At 38.3% G+C, this 12,500-nt stretch overlaps 1 protein-coding gene across 1 annotated transcript in view; it reads right to left on the bottom strand.

Annotated features, from left to right (window-relative positions):
• LOC140933895 (4-hydroxybenzoate brominase (decarboxylating)-like) overlaps positions 1-12,500 on the bottom strand; it is a 179,177-nt gene that overhangs the window by 53,376 nt on the left and 113,301 nt on the right. The gene's annotated exons all lie outside the window — the stretch shown is intronic.

Here is a 12,500-nt window from a genome sequence, read left to right as displayed (position 1 = left end):
ATTCGAATAAGCGCCCAACCTTGAATTAGCACCCACCTTGAATAAGCGCCCATTCTAAAGGCAGAAAAAGTTAATTTGATGGGCTCTTGTTGGGGCCTGTTTCTCGAAAGTCCCGGAACTTTTTGTTCCCGTAAAGCTGTTTTGTGTTTGTGGCAGTTTGCATTCAAGATCAAAGTCTAAATAATTTTGAAAATTATTGCGGAGCTCCACGAGCGCGCTTCGCGCGCGCGTGTGGAGCTCCATAGCTGAGAAAATCTACCCATCCGAGAAAATATGGTTATTTGGGTTTGTAAGCAGTCTCCAAGGCGGCAAGTTTCGGGTGACCAATTTCGGACAGCGAAATTACTTTACCCGAAATCCTTGTTCGCTACAGTCGCGAAACTGGGTTATTCTAAATTGAAATATTAACTTTAAGTAAAATCAGACATCTAAATAAATGTTTCAATGTTCGAGTAACCACTTTACCTTCCCCGCTTTGAATGAAGTTCTCGAATCCTTTCAAATTTCTGGAAGCCATAATTTTAAGTCAACTATAATAAACCGCTTTTTTTGTCTTTTCCTACTGAGCTTTATCGTCTGAGGCAAGTCAACCAATAGGATTTGTACACTTAAAATACGTAACCAGCAAAGAAGGCTGGTTATAAAATCCTGCAGACTTTTCTTCAGCTGTTTGTTTGTTTGGTACTTTGTTTTTCGCCGAATATTAGAGATTACTCTGAGTACTCATACACATTTTTTGCTGTGGTGGTTAATGCAATTCATTATTATTACTTAATGGTGCCGGCAGTCCTTAGCCAGACTAAAACATCTTTAAAGCAAATTCAAGATACTTCTGCTTCGCTCTTCAGGGTATAGAAAGTTAACTGATATGAAAATGAAGTGAAGATAGTTTTTGCTCAGTTCACAGAGCAAAATGAGAGACAACAACATACTGAACGAAGCTCGTAACTCACTTCCTTTTGCATCGCTTATCATTTCAGGGAAGCGATTATTAGAAAGGAAGCCTTCCGTATTGTGGAAGTGTGTTTTGAAACAGCTTTCCTCTGGAGGTGCGGCAACTGACACCCCTTAATGTATTTTAAGCCGTTTAAAGGAAAACAAAACTTAATGTTGATTGTAAAATTACTTAATTAGCGATATGTAATCTTTACACACGGCTCCTCGTAAAGCAGGCTTTTATTTTTATTGTTAGTTTTTATCTTAGAGATTCTAGTTTAGTTAGGTAGTTAGTTTTCTCCAGTACCTGAATGTAAATGTACCTAAAGGAAATACCGTGTATAAATAAAGTTACCTACTTACGTACCTGCCAACCAAAATGCGACAAACCCATGTAAAGGGGAAGCAATGAATTTTTGGGGCTGCTTAAGGTGGAAGTACCTACTTGTTCAGTAGTCTATGGTAAATAGCTCACTCAGAGTTCGAAGAGTTTGTAACAGTGCCCAACTGCCGATGAAAGCAAATTAACGACAAGCAGTTGTATCCTGCAAGCAGGCCTACTGGTGCGTGACTTCTGCGAAACCGGCGACAACAGTACTTGCACACTATCTCCTAAAACTCTAGGCATTTCGCAGAAATTGACAAAAAGGGGTTTAGTTCCTAACCAAGGCAAACGCTTTTGTTTCTTTTTCTTTACTAGCGTAGCCGTGTTGACGTCAACTGAAAAACGGAAATAATTGGTGAGGGATACAATTTACCCTTTTCCTAGAAAAAGTATTTATTTTGTAATATAGGCGATTCCAAGAAAAAGGAAATACAGCCTAAGCTCCCTATGAGTTTATTTTGGGGTGTTGAAATTCTTTATAACTTTTATTTCATTTTTAGTTTTAATTCTTGTTAGTAACTGTACAAGTCTAACGATATCGGACAGTTAAAATACCGTTAACATCAGATTCAGACACTAACTGCACTGGGGGGATTTTTGCAACGACTACGAGGTCCCATTCAAGTCACTGAATCAGTTATCTGAAAATTATATGTCATTTCGTCTTTTCCGTCATGAATGAAAGGCTTGGGTCCGTTCTTTTCGTGAGGGAGATTGAAGGTTCAGGAATTTCGGGAAGCATTTATTTTCCATCGCAACCGGGTCATTAGTATTTCACTTTCGAAATTCTCCATTAGTATCGTCAAGTCACTTTTAATGTACAGAATTTTGTTTTTCCCGTTTCTGCGAATGTTCCCACTCATCCGCGTTCTTATTGCTCAAAATACCTAGCTAATAGATGCTTGATTGTATACATGTATTCCTTCGCCATTTGTTTTCGTCTTTGAGTAAGTAAAATGTTTGGGAACTCGTTTATTTCAGTTTTCCGCTTTTGTTATTTTGTGGTTCTAATCATCATTACTGATTCTCGTAACCCATTAAGATATTAAAAAGTCGCTTGTGGCCGGGTTTTAAAATCCATAGTCAGATCTTTGAATCATAGTTAAAGATACTGCTGGTTTTTCTCTAGGGGTCTTCTAAGTGAACTGATACCAAACGAACAACTGAACGAATATATTCTTGCTGATGATACGAGGTGCACTTAAGCGGATTCTCTTTCCTCTCTTCGCAATTATACCGAAACCTACAAACTTATACAAACGGTGGAAAAGAGGAAAATTATTAGTCTAGGATAACAACTGATAACTTACCCTACAGTTTGTGGAAGTCCTTACACAGATGAGTGTGCTCGGCAACAAAAGTAAATAACGGTTGCGTAGATTTGTTGACAAAATATTATGTGATCAACTCGCACTTTGCTTTAGCAGTTGCTTGAAACAATTGATGTTTTGTCTTTTTAAATATGTTTTGTGCAAGCGATTCCCAAAAAAAAAAAACAAGACGCTATGGGAACGTACACTTCGGGGTCGTGGTTGTGGATTAATTGTGAAAGCGAAGGAATAGTACGAAATGATATTTTCCTTCCAGACAAGTACCCTTACTTTTCTCCTTTTGTGTAACAGACATCTTAACTTCTTCAGCGGAAGTCTGCTAGATACATGACCGCGTAGCTGTAACTTGTAATTGCGCACGAAGAGATCTCAGTTCGACTTCGTTTATTTCCTCTACAACAGCACTTTCCTTATGTACAGTTAAATCCACACCTTCTTCAGCAACGTAACTAACTAACATCAGTACACTCCCTTACAAAAGTTACTGAATATGCGCAATCTCCACACCGAGGATAATTCGCGTACAACTTCGCAACATAAACTAGAAATACGAATCTCGCAATAACCTTCGCGAGACTCGGTTTTTTAGTAGCGCCACTCAAGTTAAGCCCTGTCGGGCGGTGTTAGGAATTGGATGGGTAACCCACCGCGAATATCGCCGTGAAGGTCCCTACTTTGTTCTTTCTTTTCTTCTTCTTCTTTTTTGCTTATTTTAAAAGTGTATTGAAAAGCATATTTAGCATTATTTCGGCCGCTGGATTTAGAAAAAAAAAAACACAAACACGGCAGTACAGTTCGCGTGCAACTTTATAATAAAAACTTTATATCGGGCCGTTGTACAGAACTGAAACTTTGATCTATCGGCGGGGCATTTAACCGGCAAACTAATAACTTTGGATTTTCCACGGTGTAAAACGAATTCCAAGCTAGATTTAAGGGGGAAAAGACAAGGTTTCTACGGTAAAAAGCCAAACTGAAAGGCACTTTCGAGAAACATATCGCGCGAAATAACAGGACATACGCAAACGCGTCTGCGAAGTGAGACGCACTGAAAATTGCTCTTGTATCTCGATTTTCGCTCTTATTTTGAAGCTACTAGTCCAAATTGCTTCTGTTCAATATTTTCGGTAAAATAATTTTGCAGTCAATATTTCTAGCCAGAATAATATGAAACAAAATAAGAATAAATCACATAACTCTAAGATATCTCGAACTAAATCCGAAGCACTTTCGGGACATTCGTAAGCAACTTTGAAACATTCATGAGGGTAGCGAATCCTTTACTTCGCGCCCCGCCGAAGAAACAAACCGAAAAGTCACGAAATTGCGTGCCCAATCTTGTCCCGAAACTAGTGTATAATTTCATAGTTATTTTTTCTGATTCCAAACTATCTTGGGTCGCAGTGGTGCAATCTGCTAATCCCTCAACTTAAAGTCTCCTAACTTGATCTGACGGGCCGCACAGGTGAATCGGTTCAAACCCAGGGCGGGGCAAGCCAAAATAATACAGTCGACTCCCGATAATTCGAACCTTCAAGGGAAAGAGAAAATAGTTCGAGTTACCGGGAGTTCGAGTTATCGAGGGTAACATTACGTAGAAAGCGATCTGAAGGGAAATGTAAATTGTTTCGAGTTAGCGGGAGGTACGAGTTACCGGGATTCGACTGTAATTCTTTCTTCCTAGAATAAGTTAAAGAATAAATCAAAGAAATGGAAGTTATCTTGAGTGAGATATCTCAAACTAATTCGGCTCTCACTTCGTCAAAAAGCCGAATGAAACCGAAAACCTACAGACTTTGCGCGCCCAATCTTGTTCTCAAAAGGAGCAACTGTGGGGCATTCCTGAGCGTGGCGAATCCTTTACATCGCGCTCCGCCGAAGTGAAAAATAGAAACACCTTTCTATTTTAAACCTCCGCACTCTATGCATTTAAATTCGAGGGGCAAAATGTTGCCTTCTTAAGAGGCTGTCCGCGTAAGAACCGATAAGGCAAATTTTGGTCTATCACGGATTGCCCTGATTTTTTCAGTGGAAGATAACTATCCTATCCCCTGAAGAAATATCACATTTATTTGGACCAACCCAATTTTTTCTCTATTTTACAGAGAGATTTTCTAGGTCACCTAAAACTAGCCAGTTTGCAGTCGGAAGTGGTGCGATTTTGGTGAAACTTTAGGGCTCTTGAAAACCTACCTTACAGAGCCGAATAAGCTGATTATTTTACACACAAAAGTTTTAACTCTGGTTAATAGTTCAAGGTTTAATGGTTGCGTTCTGTGGAAATTTAGCTGAGATATGATTTTTTTAATTGCATTAATTGCATTTAATTGCATTTTTTAATTTGCATAACTAGAGTTGAACGGTAATTTCGCAAAAGTGACACCTGACCCAGACTCAAGTCTATGATAAAACAGAAGTACTAAGACCACTCTACTTCTTAATGCAATAAAATTTGTGGGCACTCCTCTTTGCGTGCTGTACAAAGTTCCGTTAATGTTCCAAAATTCGCCATTTTGACAGAAAAGCTGGAATTGTAACGGTCTGCATCTGGTCGACTAATTTCCACAGCTTTAACGTTTCTAGTTATCACTAACTGTCATTAGACCCTTTAAATGTTGGACTTTCGAAAACATGTGGAGAAAACTTAGTAATCGCTTTTTCTTGGGTTTTTGTCTTGTCGACGATGAACGTGACTTCACTTTCCGTATGCAAATTAGCCTTAGATGCGTCGTTTCAACAACTTGACATGAAACATAATCCTTACATTTCACATTTCTAAGGGGAAAAACAACTCTCCTTTCCACAGAAAAACACAAACCATCACTTAGAATCCCCTTAAGGTCTTTTTTTTTTCTTTTTTTTTAACGAGGAGGAAGCAGCTGAATAATATTTCATGATCGATATATGTTTGCGTGGCTTAAAATAATTCAATTACTGTGGCCTGTCACGCATTCCTAAAGAGGGGCGGTCGATTAGAAAACAATAGCGTTGTATCGATCAATTTTATTATATTATCATCTTTTTACCGGGGCCTAGCCGAAGGCTGGCACCGGTCATAAAATGCAACGCGTTTCTGTGTTTTCAAAGTTACATTGTTAGGGATATATCGCTGGCTCGTTACTTTTGGGAGTGTTCGCTGAGATGTATCGCTGGTTGAGAAATTTGAAGTAGGGAGCAACAACTGTAACCATGTAAATATTAATTCGATTAGTTTGCACACGGAATCGTTTAATGCGACTATATTTACCACTTATCAATAAATGAGATCCCTGTCTATTGCAAAATATTGTTACAGTATTCATCCTAGCGATGACAAAGCTTGGTCGACGAAGAACTGTGTACACTACGACAAAGCAAAAATCTTAACTTATTAAACTTGCATGTGCCAAGCTTTATTTATGCGTCTCAATACCTTAATTACAATTCGCACTCCCTGCAGGAAACTTCGGCAAATATTTTCCGAAAAACAATTAAAACTCATTAGGAGGAAGTCTATCGCTGCTTTGACTTATGAAGCAACAAAACAAAATATTTTCAAATAACCTTTGTCACGCAATATTTACGTTAGCGAGATGCGCAAATTCTCAACTGTTCAAAATGCGGGATTCCCTAACATTTTGTCTTTTCACATTATTCATTACACCTTGTTTTCATCTCTAAAGAATATTTGCAATAAAAAAGATTTTCATGTCGCCCGACAAACTTGTTGATGAAAACGACCCTTCCATGTGGGTTGCCAAGACAAAAGTGGCCCCGGTAAATTTCACGAAGTGATTCTTGTTTAAAATGATAGTTATTGATAATAATAAAAGATAAGAGTTAACATGGTTAACTTGCAAGGTAAGTCCTCTTGTCAGCACAATAAAATTTGTGGGCACTCTTTTTTGCTTATCAGATCTTTGTACACGGCACTACGATAAAAAACAAAATGCCTCACACTTTTTCTATCTTAAAAAGTTTTTTTTATGAGAAAATCCATGTATAGTTTTGCAAAAGGCAAATTAGCTGTAAATTTCAGATTCATTCAAAGATCTTTAAAGCGTTTATCGGTAGCAGAATGAAACGAGAAAAATAGTTTCTTTTTTCAGTGAATATACGCAAAAGGGATTATCTCAGTTTTTAGATATTACGTCTCACTTAGCCAGCTGTCACTTGTCTAAGAGTAGCAAAGTCAAAGACTGAATGACTTCATTTTAGCGAGAGTAGAGGTTTGGTAGGTATTCGGAACTAAAATTGTACAGACCCCCCTCCCCTTAGGAAAAATCGGAGAAGGAGCCCCTTCTCCGCAGGGGTGGGGGGCGGTGTGTGTACACAGGCTAACACTAAAATGACAATCTGCCCAAGGCACAGGCACCTACTTGGCAGGTTTTTTGCGATCGCCAAGGTCTTGTTAGGCTCAATTGTAGGCCGCTGTGCTGGAAAATGAGCCCCCAAGGGACCTGGAGACGGCGGAAATCGAGCCTAAGGTCTCGTCAATACCCCGGTCACACTCTGGATCATACTGGCGAAAAAAACTACTGTGGAAATAATAACTACTGAGCGAAATAATTCAAAGTTTTGCTGCATAATGTAAGTATCATTCTTTTTTCTTCTTCATGCAAAAAATTTCCAAACGTACAGAGATATTCTAATTTCTCTATTTAACATTTTATCTTGCGATGTTTTCTGATGTTCGTTTCCAGTTTATTTGAGCTTGCAAAGATAGTTTATTTATTTTTATTTTTTGACAGCCGTGTATCTTGCCCTAATCAATTCTTACCTTTAAAATACTCTACATAAAGGTTAATTCGTGTGTTGTAAAAGATAGTTTTCTGGTGATTGTTTGAAGAGCATTATAAATGGGAAAAAACGAAAGAACTTTCTACACGGAGTCAGGATTCAACCTCATCCTCAGGGCTTTCCCGCCCCTGCCATTTTCTAAGAGGAATGTCCTGGGGACGTGTATAAAAAGTATTTCATTCTTGTAATAAAATTTTTTTTTAACTGAAGGCCATCCCAATTTAATGCTTCGTTTCCCATCGCCCGACGGACCCATTTGTTTGGAAAAGTAAAAAAAACAAAACAAATTCCAGAATCACTTGTAAAGAAGCAAGTACTTCAATGAACAAGCGCACGATCTTGTCTTATTAACACCAATTATCTGAAATTATCATCGATACTTCTTTTTTGTAGCCTTTTTAGACATTTGATAGTCCTGTTAATATACATCTTTTACCGTCTGATTTTATCTTGCAGACTAAACGTGACATTTAATATGCAATCATGTGTTCATTCTTTTTTTCTTTTCTTTTTTTTTTTTTTGCCCGACCGACCGACCCACCTTCACGAGAGAGAGGGCGATGGGAAACGAAACATTTTGTTGGGATGGCCTAATAAACAGTGTTTAAAACATGTCTCTGGTTTTGTAACAGTTAGTGAGACTTAAAAGTACCAGAATGTTCAGTTCAACTTTATATAGCCGATTTGCTCCTCCTGTCGCCAGAAACGTGAAAAAACTTGACGCCAAAGGGTCGAGAAGAGTACGATTGAGCAGTCAGCAACCATGTCCACACCTTTGCCGGAGAGGTTTATTGGACAAGATTTTTCTGTTTTTCTTGTTTTGATAACCTTTTTATTAAGTCTTCAAAAATGCCTCCAGATTGCTGGTTTTTTTTTTGTATTTATACCCTCTTGGACAATGTGCTCCATCAAAGTGCTCCTCCCATCTCTCCATTTTTAAGCTACTTTACCATCCACCCTCTCTCCCCCCGGTTCCACCTGTACTTTTACAAGCATTTATACTTAAAGGGGTGAAATTTCTCCTGTGTATATTAATTTCTGAAAAATTACGTCCTTCTACTTTTTCCTTAAATTCTTAAACTTTGTTCCTTTTTCATTAAGAACCGTCGAAGATGCTGCTAAGGCTGCAATAAGCGCACTCGCCCTTTCATATACTTCATCTAGTGAAATGCCTACCCTTTCATATACCTGAAGCCTGAAAAAGATACCCCTTTCGGGCGGAGCCTCCCCGTATAGGCCATCATAGGGAGTTCCCCCCACCACCGTTCCAATTCCGTGCTCACCTATTGCCAGCCCTTGTTGGACTCTAGGCCCGTTTGAGTCAACACCTAAACATAGTCCTAAGTGTAATTACAGGCAATGGACGGAATAACCAATGTAATGAACTTGAATATAAATTGAACTTGACCATAGAGATCTGCTGCAAGAAGACAAGGTGTTCGAAAAGCAAAATCTTTTTGCAGGAATCGCTGAAGAGTAATTGAGATAACAACACCCTCAATCAGAAGTTTTCAACCTATGTGTATGTCAAAGGAGGATCAATCTCGGTCGGTTCAACGTGGTAGATGGATTTGTTTTCTTTAGACTCAGTTATTTTTATTATAGTGATTTGTAATCGTTTGCATTTTCATCTTCGAGGTCTATTTTTCGGAGACATATCTCATGACAAGTGTTGAAAATAGCATTTCGGAGCCTCCAAATTTGAAAATTTTTTGGGGGAGGATAACCCCAGACTCACCTACAAGGCTCTTGCCTTCGGCAATCGCGATAATGCCCCCCGTTACAAAAAACCTAGCACCCAGTAAAGAATCGGAATTAACAGTGATTAAATTGTATGATTATCAATAACTATCACTTCAAAAAAGATATAATAAGATAAAAGAACTGATCGATGTACGGTCACTCTGGGGGAATGCGTGACGGGCCATAGTAATTAAATTATTTGAATTCGCGTAAACATATCTTCTTCTGCTGCTTCTTCCTCGTAAAAGAAACAGACCTAAGGGGATTCTAAGTCATATATCGTCCGTGTTTTTCCGTGAAAAGAAGAAATACTTTTCCCTTAGAAATAAAAAATACAAGTATTATATTTCCTGACAATTTGTTGAAACGACGCATCTAAGGCTAATTTGCATACGGAGAATGAAGTCAAGTTTATCGTCGACAAGAAAAAAACGAAGAAAAAGCGATTACCAAGTTTTCTTTCCATGTTTTCGAAAGCTCAACACATTTAAAGGGTCTAATGACATTTGGTGATAACTATAGAAACGTTAAAGCTGTGGAAATTAGTCGATCCGATGCAGACCGTTACAATTCCAGCTTTGCTGTCAAAATGGCGAATTTTGGAACATAAACGGAACTTTGTACAGCACGCAAAGAAGAGTGCCCACAAATTTTATTGCATTAAGAAGTAGAGTGGTCTTAGTACTTCTGTTTTATCATAGACTTGAGTCTGGGTCAGGTGCCACTTTTGCGAAATTACCGTTCAACTCTAGTTATGCAAATTACTTTTCCTTCTGAGCAAATTAAAGGTCATTTTAAAAAAATCATATCTCAGCCAACTTCTCACAGAATGCAACCATTAAACCTTGAAACTATTAACCAGAGTTAAAACTTTTGTGTGTAAAATAATCAGCTTATTCGGCTCTGTAAGGTAGGTTTTCAAGAGCCCTAAAGTTTCACCAAAATCGCACCACTTCCGACTGCAAACTGGCCAGTTTTAGGTGACCGAGAAAATCTTCTTGTAATATAGAGAAAAATTGAGTTGTTCCAAATAAATGTGATATTTCTTCAGGGGATAGGATAGTTATCTTCCACTGGGAAAACCAGGGCACTCTGTGATAGACCGAAATTTGCCTTATCGGTTCTTACGCGGACAGCCTCTTAAATACGAACCAGCCTTGATATAATTGATATCGCAAAATAACCTTTTACTTCTCATTTTTTTGGCGTTTTTTCTTAACCATAACTCACAGTGGATTTGGTCCCACGGGTAATTTTCTGGATTCGAAAGCCTAATATAGCGAAATTGCTCATCGTAACCAAAACCAATTGCACGATGTTAGGGCCAAGTCACGCACAACTTCGCAACACTTCATTAAGCGTGGAGTTTCGCTAGGGGTCCTAGTCGATCCTAGAGAAACGCTCCGCATAAACTGAGACAAAAATATTAAATTCCGATGCCTATTTTCGAGTGTAGGTTTTTGTCGAGGGTCGAGGGTTAAATTTTGAGGGTGGAGGATAAAATGTCTAGAGTAAAACCGTAGATTCATTGATAGTCTTTTTGTAAGAGATGCTTCTTTTTTTTTAGCTTTGGTCGCAAGATTTCCCGCCTTTTTTGGAATTGACCGAAATGTCCGTATGTTAATACACGCATTTCCTCTTTGCGTTGCCTCCTATTTCGAAATAGCGCGTCAAGGGTCGAGAAAATGACGTAGATTTATTTAATACAGTTGACCCCCGATAACTCGAACCCCCCGCTAACTCGAACCTTGCGCGAACTCGAACCAAAATCGATTTTCCCTGGATTTCCTTCATACATTTATAATGATAATAATAACAATAATTTATTCATTTATAGTGCGCTTTTTAACATACTAGGTGATCAAAAGCGCATTACAAAAATAAATGACCTAAAAACTATACAAATATTAGAAATATACAAATATATTTAATATCTAAGAGATATTAAAAGCTAATTGAAAAAGATAAGTTTTAAGATTAGACTTAAAAGTAGAGAAGAGCGTTCCATAAAGTGGGCGCAGCCACACTGAAGGATCTGTCACCAAATGACTTTTTCATTTTCCCTGACGGTACTTTAATAAAACACCTTCATTAGAGCGCAGCAAATAGCGCGTATTAGTCTTAGTGTGAATTAAATCAATGATGTAACTGGGTGCCATGCCATAGAGGACTTTGAAAGTAAGTGATAAAATTTTAAAATTAATTCTATATCTTACTGGTAACCAGTGTAAATTTATCAAAATGGGCGTAATATGGTCATACTTTTTACATGACATAAGCAGCCTAGCTGCAACGTTCTGTACTCTGTGTGACTTAGCTATTTCACAGTCCGAAGGTGTCTCCAAGTAAATCTGTGGTACAGTCCGCCTGACAGTGTGACCTCACGTCTCGCGTCAATGACTTTCAAAATGGCGAGCAAAGTGTTCATCGAAGAGTCGGATTAAAATTTCGATTTTATCACGGAAATACTGTTCCGATTTCTTGGTTTTGGAGATTTTAAGGTTCCTATTGTCATAAAAACTAGACTTAAGCACTTTTTTAGAATGAAATGTCCAGTGGTGGAATGAATTTTAAAGATTCCTTTCTATCGTCGAGCAAATTTTACGGGGAATCATACCAGTGCACAGCCAGTTTGAGGAGTCTAGACACAGCAATAGGAGGTTCATGAAAGGATGTATTATACTTTGCATTGTGCGTATTTTCAGCTCTTCAGAGCTAGTGGAACCCCATATCATTCCTCCCAAAGTTCGCTTAGCTGTAGCGTTGAAAGAGGAAGCTAAATGACACTGAGGTATTTGAGAGACTGAGCATTGAATCGTGTCGCTTTACCGCATTTTAATATTGTATTGGGCATACACCTGTAATTCTGTAATTAAATCCCAAAAGCCAATAAAAGGTTTCGTTTAATCATTGTTGGGGGGCAAACCCAGTGGAGATTTTAGGGTAATAATGTTGATGATTACGACGATGTACAAAAGGCAAGTTTAACTTTCGGCAGTGGGTCACTGGTGGGTGTTGAGTGTAAATTAGTACAGTTTGACTGTGTGTTGTTTGTCAAACATTGAAAAAAATTCAGCTGTTTCAGAGGAGGGATGTCTTGACAGCCTATGGTTTTTATCTTGTCGTAAGCTTGGCCAGTATGCAGATCAAGAGCTTTTGAAATCCCTTAGCCAAAATATAGCTCCGGACTTAAGCTTAAAATATATATTGATCCAAGTGCTTGACCAGAAGGGTCAGCAGTAAGAATAAAGAAAAAAATGCCAAAAGGAAAAATAGTGTTAAAAAAAGAGACGAAACAGAGAAAAAAAAAAACGGTACAAAGAAAC

The sequence above is a fragment of the Porites lutea genome, chromosome 4 (genome assembly GCF_958299795.1).
Source record: "Porites lutea chromosome 4, jaPorLute2.1, whole genome shotgun sequence".
Lineage (NCBI taxonomy): Eukaryota > Metazoa > Cnidaria > Anthozoa > Scleractinia > Poritidae > Porites > Porites lutea.
Note: the sequence above shows the minus strand (reverse complement) of the source record. Positions and strands in the feature narration are given on the sequence as shown.